Source organism: Apodemus sylvaticus, chromosome 19 (genome assembly GCF_947179515.1).
Source record: "Apodemus sylvaticus chromosome 19, mApoSyl1.1, whole genome shotgun sequence".
Lineage (NCBI taxonomy): Eukaryota > Metazoa > Chordata > Mammalia > Rodentia > Muridae > Apodemus > Apodemus sylvaticus.
In genome coordinates, this window is record NC_067490.1 from 43,751,707 (window position 1) to 43,759,853 (window position 8,147).

Consider the following 8,147-nt stretch of genomic DNA (forward strand, 5'->3'; position numbering starts at 1 on the left):
AAGCTTTCTAACTCCTCTGCCTTCTTTGAGGACCTGCCAAATGCAAGGGATTCAGGCCGACTCCCACACGAGCACTTAAGGACTAGCCCTCGCTTTTCTTGTGGCTGGCGTATTAGTCAGAACTCTTCATAAATAGAGATTTATCACAAGAGGCCGTGTCAGAGCACGTGGTCACGGAGGCTGAGCAGCTGTCTGTAAATCTCCATTTTGCATATGATGGAATGTTCCACCTCCATCCAGGAAAGCTAGTGGTCCAGCTTGAAGCTTGAGGACCAGGGCAGCCCCAGTCCAGGCGTGAAGGTCGGGAGTACTGCAGTCTGAGGTCAGGAGATAGCCCAGTTCCGGTAGGGAAGAGATTCGTCCTTTCTTACCTTCCATCCATTCAGGCCTGCACTGGTGTTTATCATCTCTGGCCACCAAGATGGCTTAATGGATTAAGGCACTTGCCACTCAAACCTGACTGTGTGACAGGAAACTGTGGAGCCGGGAGGAGCAGACCTGGAGCAAGAGTGGGCTTGAATCTTGTCCAAACTCCGAAAATCTCACCCTGAGACTGACAGGAGCAGAGTCCCTCCCCGTCCACTCCTGGGCCTGCAGACCCTGGCACATGTAACCCTGTATCCCCCATCTTCACCCCACCCCAGGAGGTCACATAGCCTGGTAGCCAGGTTAAACCTCCTTTCTCCTTGTAAGGTCATGGCCAGCAGCACCTGGAATTCCTCTTCATGCAAATGAATCATTCCCAGAATCCTGGCCTTGGCCAATGACACACACTCACCTCATAGCCCCTGCCCACCCCCCAAAGGTTTAAATAGCTCTTGGTCCCCAATAAACTGAACCAGTTCACAGGCTTCACTACCCTGAGCAGGAGAAGGAGACAGGGGCAGCACCTGACAACCCAAGTCCATCTTCCAGAACCTTCAGCAGAACCCACAGCAGAAGGAGGAAACTGATTTGAGAGACTCATCTCTTCGGGAGACATTCCCAGATCCACACTCACGTCCACATGTGACCAGCTAATTGGGCACCCATGACTCAGGCAAGTGACCACATGAGATAAACCATCCGCCACTGGTCTTTATTTCTATGACAATTTCACATTTATGTAAGTAGAATGCTTATTGGGGGGAGCTACAGTCTGAGAATGAGCCACCTGTTTTATTTCTTTGTTTCCAGTTTTGGAACGTCGATTATAATTTTTGGTGCTTTGTAGTCGCAGAGGACAACTGATTTCTCTCTTAACTCTTCGCTTTCAAGTGTGAAGCCTTTGTGACTGAGTGGGCGCCTGCTGTGTGTGACCTGGGGAACAAGGCTACTTTGAGACACTGTCATTGTCAGCGTGACGCTACTGTGGACAAAGGTTATATTCAGAGTTTGGGATTTTATTCACTTGGAAAGAAAAGATGTTGAACAGAAAGGCCACAGCCCAGCTGGGTGTAATGTATAGATAAGCTATTTTTAAAAGGACACATATTCCTATTACAGAATAGACACATTCAAATGAGTGCTCTCTCTCTCTCTCTCTCTCTCTCTCTCTCTCTCTCTCTCTCTCTCTCCTCCCTTCCTCTCTTTCTGCCTCCCCTTCCCTTTCTCTTTCCATTTTTTCTTCTTCTTCCTTCCTCTCTCTCTTCCTTCCCCTTTCCTCTCCCCTCCCCCGTTTTTGCTATCATAGTTAGAATTTTATTGCTACGAACAAATCACATAACCAAGGCAACTTTTATAAGAACAATTCATTGTGGGTGGCTTATAGTTTCAGAGGTCAGTCCCTTGCCATCCTGGTAGGAAGCATACCAGTGTGTAGGCAGACATGGTGCTGGAGAGTTCTGCATTTGATCCAAAGGCAAAAGAAAGGGACTGTGTTTCCCAGTGGGTAAAACTTGAGCATTTGAGACGCCAAAGCCCGCCTCCACAGTGACAAACCTCCTACAGGGCCACACCTCCTCATAGTTCCACTTCCTGTGAGCTGAGCATTCAAACACATGGATCTGTAGAAGTCAAATTTATTCAAACCATCGCGAATGCTTAGGCAAGGTTTGCCTCCAGTGCAGACTCAGGCTGAGGTGGGGACGAAGTCGTGCGTCTTATTCAGGCTTTGTTTACGCCTAGATATCCCTTGGACTAGCAGCTTTGCCCTGAGTACCCAGTGCTAAGGCCAGAATTCTGATTCTAGGCAAGATTATCACACAGAACTACTGTGACCGGTCAGTGCTATGAGCAGAACCCTTTGAGATCAATACACTCCTGATGCTGTCTCGCCTGTAAGCTGAAACAACAAGTGTAATCTCTTTTGGGTCAGGGCAGGCTGTGCACTAATTAAGACAACTGCTGGGTAAAAATAGCATAGCTCTGCCCCTCCCTTTTTTCCTCCTCCTCCTCCTCCTCCTCCTCCTCCTCCTCCTCTTCCTCCTCCTCCTCATTATCAAGACAGGAGCTCACTATGTAGTTCTGGTTGTCTGGTTGTTACCATGTAGACCTACCTGGCCTTGCACTCACAGAGATCCTCCTGCCTCTGCCCCTGCCCCTGCCCCTGCCCCTGCCCCTGCCCCTGCCCCTGCCCCTGCCCCTGCCCCTGCCCCTGCCTCCCTCCCAAGTGTGGGGATTAAAGGCGTGTACCACTACACCCAGCCTTTCCTTTTCTTTTTTTGAAACAGGGTCTGCTGCAGCTCAAGCTGGCCAAAACCACCAATTAACATTTAAGCCAAATTTTCTAAGTCAATTACTAGTTTTTAGAGGTAAGGAAGAATGGAAGCGCCCTGCCTGCTGGGAGTTGTAGTTCTTACAAACCTACCACAAGACTCTCCTAATGTCAAATGTTTGAAATGAACGCAGCCCTTCTAGTATTTCCTCCCTCAAATCCTCTCATCTTTCTTCTTGAATGTGTGAAGGATGGAGACACTTTTGAAGCCTGTTTCCTCTGGATATCACTCACTGGAGAAAATCTGATTGAGATGTTTAAATGGTACCTTTCTTCTTGAAAAATCTCAGCAGTTTGCTGCCAGGCCTGGGGGTTTTATTATCCTAAGTGACTTTGCTGTCTATAAATCACAGCCCTAAGTAGCCAAAGGGAACAGTTAACCAGATCCCTTAAAAATATATTCCAGGCTTTCTTGATTGTTAGTGGAGCAATTGCCTTCCTCAGCTCAGGGCGCCCGATGACCTAGCCTGGAGCCATGCTGCTCACAGTCCCATCTCTCACAGCTGTTTCCCTGGATTTAAACTTACCTCAGCATATGTTGTATGGCACCAACCCACTCCCAGCATTGTGATGGGTCCTAGCATTTCTCTTCATTCAGACCCAGATCGTCTGGCCGTCCCGCACATCTTGTGCTCAGCTGCCTCTGACCAGGGCCCTTTCTGGACCCTGCAGGGGCTCATCCCATCTGTGTCCAGGGCTTTTTAGTGAGAACAAGAACATTAAATATAGGCTCAGCTGCAAGGAATAGAAAGCCCCCAAATATCTGCATAAATTAGCATGAAGGAAGCCAGGATGTTGGCAGGTTAAGGCTGGTGAGAGGATTCTGCAATCACCCAAGCTCCTTGGATATGGCCCTGTGCTCACGATAGGGGAAACTCTAGCTAGCACATCATTTTGTCTTCCCTCAAGGAAATGCCCCAGAAGACTCACAAGGCACTTTGCCTCCGTGTTTTTGCGTGGGATTTAGTCCAGGATTCCACGGAGATTTGAAAGACGGCGGGAATGTAGTCTGTCAACTTGGTGGCAAGAAAAGGCCAAAGTCTCAACTCTGCTTTAAGTGTTAAACAGTTTCACCAGCTAGAGTCAGAATTTGTTCTAAGTGGGCTGGAGAGACGGCTCAGCATTAAGAAGAGCACTGGCTGCTCTTCCGGAGGCCCGGGGATAGATTCACAGCACCCACAAGGTGCGCCTTACCATCTGCAACTCCAGTTACAGGGACCCTACTATCTTCTTCTAGCCTGGTGGCATCAGGCTCACCGGTGGCACACCGACATACATGTAGACATGACACCCATACACCTAGGATAATAAAAATGCATTCTAAGGGATTTTGTAATGATTTCCAGGCAACTGCAAGTTCTAGAAATATGTATGCAGATGGTAACCGACGACCAGATTATTCAGATTTATGTGGAGATAAAACAAACAAGAGAGAAGAAACCAAGACAGCAGGGACAGAAGCCTGACAAGAGGACGTGCGTGTCTGAGGCTGCATCACGAGAGGCTTCAGATCCTGACCCCTGCGAAGTCTGAAGGTGCACAGTCAATTCTATGTTCCTCAGAAACTTTACATCAGAAGATAAAGGGAAAGAGAGAAGAGGAAGGGGAGGAAGAGGAGAAGGAGGAAGAGGAAGAAGAGGAGAAAGAGGAGAGGAGAGAAGGATAAAGAGAAGAAAGGGGGACGGGGAGACGGAGAGGGAGCACAGAGGGAAAGAATGTTTCAGATTCTCTGAGAAGTGTCTGGGCTGGGGAGCAATAGCTCAAGAACATGCTCTGCCCTTTGCAGGACCAGAGTTTGGTTCCCAACACGAATGTCAGGCGGTTCCCAACGGTGGCTGATCCAGCGTCGAGGATCTGACTCTCAGTTCTGCGTCTCATCTGTGCTTCCAGTCACGTGCTTGCTTGCATGAGCATACACACATGTAATTTTAAAAAAGTACAATAAAGGGCTGGGGAGATGGCTCAGTGGTTAAGAGCACTGACTGCTCTTCCAGAGGTCCTGAGTTCAATTCCCAGCAACCCCATGGTGGCTCACAACCATCTGTAATGTGATCTGATGCTCTCTTCTGACACCCAAGTGTACATGCAGGTACTCATATACTACATAAGAAAAAATAAATCTGGCCAGGGGGTGGTGGCATACACCTTTAATCCCAGCACTTGGGAGGCAGAAGCAGGCAGATTTCTGAGTTCGAGGCCAGCCTGGTCTACAGAGTGAGTTCCAGGACAGCCAGGGCTACACAGAGAAACCCTATCTTGAAAAAAAAAAAAAAAGAAAGAAAGAAAAAAGAAAAAAATAAAGAAAAAAGAAATCTTAAAAAAATAAATAAAATACATATTTTTTTAAAAGTTGCTTTTATTGGGACCTAGAGAGATGATTCATTGAGTTAAGTGCTTTCTCTGCAAGTGTGGGGACAAAGGATCCAGTTCCCAGAATCCACACCAGCCAGGCGGGCATGGTGGCTGCAGTTCCCAGAATCCACACCAGCCAGGCGGGCATGGTGGCTGATTGTGGTCCAGAGGCAGAGCCAAGGCATCCTTGGAGCAAGCTGGCTGGCTACACTAGCCTGAATTAACAAGCTCCCAGTTCAGCAAGAGACAGTGCCTCAAACTACAATCTTAAGAACCATCTAGGAAGACATTCAGGGCTACAAGCATGTGCATGCACAGTATCGGCACACACATGTGCTCACACATGTGTAATACACATGCATTCACACCACACACATTCAGAATCTTCTTTTTTATCTCTGCAGTAACGTTACTAAAACGCTTTTCTACAGGTCATTGTTTCTTTCTAAGCTCCCACACATCCTTATAGATCAGACTAAAATAAAATGAAGCCACTCAGAGTAAAGATGAAACTAAGCTGTTTATCTGACCTTCCAAGAAATTAGGGTCACAGAAGCAAAGGCCAAGTTTTGCAGACAAGTCTGTGCCAATTGATATGATAATGAAATTCTCTCAGCTGCAGTAATGCATAATGGAAGGTAAGGCTCTGTTAACCAGGCAGTTATTTTTCTGCTCTTGTCTTGAATGACCAATAAATTCTTTTGCTTCTGATATTTTTCAGCCAATAAAATCAACATCTTCTCTTCATCCCATCAAAACACTTAATGGATTTCATGGAATGAAGTTCTGCCTGAATTTAGAAAGGAAAACAATGCCAGTTGTGGTGTTTGAGTAAGAATGGTCCCATAGGCTCACAGGTTTGGATGCTTTGTCACCAAGGAGTGGGACTTCTGAAAGGTTAGAAGGATTAGGAGGGGTGGCCTTGTCAGAGGAAGTGGAGGCGTGACACCCGGGTGGGCTTTGAAGTTTCCAAAGCCCATGCCAGACCTTGTCTGTCTGTCTGTCTGCCTGCCTGCCTGCCTGCCTGCCTGCCTGCCTGCCTGTCTGCCTGCCTGCCTGCCTGCCTGCCTGTCTGTCTGCCTGCCTGCCTGCCTGCCTGCCCACCTGTCTGTCTGTCTGCCTGCCTGCCTGCCTATCTGCCTGCTTGTCTGCCTGTCTGCCTGCCTGCCTGCCTGCCTGCCTGTCTGTCTGTCTATCTGCCTGCCTGTCTGCCTGCCTGTCTGCCTGCCTGCCTGCCTGCCTGCCTGCCTGCCTATCTGCCTGCAGATCAGGATGAAGCTCTCAGCTGCTGCTTCAGTGCCAAGCATTTTGTCATGATGGTAATGGACTGAGCCTCTGACAGTATAAGCAAGCTCCCAACCAAATGCTTTCCTTTGTAAGAGCTATGTGGTCACGGCGTCTCTTCACAGTAATAAAATAGGGACTAAGATGCCAAAGGAAGCCACTTAACTAACCTGTTGCAAGTAAGTTTGTCTTTTAGCACTAGCTAGCTTAAGAATAAAACCTACACATACAGTGTGAACTCAAGATTTGGTGACATGTCATTTCCTACCACCAGAAAGGGATCGTTGATATACTCATGTCTTATCTGTATTTATCATTACTCACTGCTAGGCTAGCCCAAGTCACAAATACCCAAATAAAGCCCCCCCCCACGACCCACCTAAATAAAGCCCCCAGCCCCGGATACTCAGGACTCACTGTTCATTTCTAACAGGCAGGCAGGCAGGCAGGCAGGCAGGCAGACAGGCAGGCAGGCAGGCAGGCAGGACTAGTGCAGGCACTAGTCCTGCACTTTTCATTAATGCCCTGGTTGGGATCTTATGACAAAAGGTGTCTTAGTCAGGGTTTCTATTCCTGCACAAACATCATGGCCAAGAAGCAAGTTGGGGAGGAAAGGGTTTATTGAGCTTACACTTCCACGTTACAGTTCATCACTAAAGGAAGTCAGGACTGGAACTCAAGCAGTTCGGGAAGCAGGAGCTGATGCAGAGGCCATGGAGGGATGTTTCTTACTGGCTTGCTTCCCCTGGCTTGCTCAGCCTGCTCTCTTATAGAACCCAAGACTACCAGCCCAGGGATGGCACCACGCACAAGGGGCCCTTCCCCCTTGATCACTAATTGAGAAAATGCCCCACAGCTGGATCTCATGGAGGCACTTCCCCAACTGAAGCTCCTTTCTCTGTGATAACGCCAGCCTATGTCAAGTTGACACACAAAACCAACCAGTACAAAAGGTAACTTTAGCGGCACTGATTTTGTTTTGGACCGGGCATGCAGTTCAGTGGTAGAGGGTTTGCTTAGCTTCTGCAGGCGATGAAAATCTAAGAAACTTGCTAGGCAGTATAGGGCAGGGGCCTGGAAAATGCTTCCTGCCCTTGGCAGTCAGCTCTGTCTTGTCCAGAAGCAGGAAATGTCTTGGGTTTTATGACCTTTTATCCTGGCCAGGAGGTCAAAATTCTAGAAATGTTTAGGGGACCTGGTTTGTGTCCTGGTTTCTTGTTATGTTTTTCCCCTTTTGCATAGCAACCCAGTGAACACAGTTTATTAGACATGAGAGGATTAGAGGTGGAAAACACCCGGAGGTTTGCCTGTTGTGTGTGCAAGTGTGTGGTGTACAGATGGGGGAGAAAGAGAAGTGGAACAGTTTGAGCTTTATGAAGAGAGGTGGATCCGGGGATTCGGGGGTGGAGAGGAACAGCCTGACGTGAGCGGTCTGCGCTGCCACCTGAGGCCATGGTGATGTCCCAGCCCACGCTGCTGCTGAGGGCCATGTCTGTAGGTCCATGACCATGCAACAGCAGGAGTCTATGTCAATGTCTGTGGCCCATGTCACTGCCGGAGGCCGTGTGGATGTTCCTGGTCTGGGCTACTGCCTTGGACTGTGTTGATGGCCAAGGGCTGTGCAGAACTAGCTCTATCTCTCACTGGTTATTGCACTCGAGGGAGCAGGCCCTGCATTTTGCCTGGGCAGCATAGTAGAGCTGGCCCCATTAGCGGGTGTGAGAGCGAGTCAGCCCTGCCCCTCATCTACCTTGAGAGTTGGCATGGGTGAGGTTGAGCCAACCCTTAAGGCATGAAATCAGGAGAGCTGGCCCTG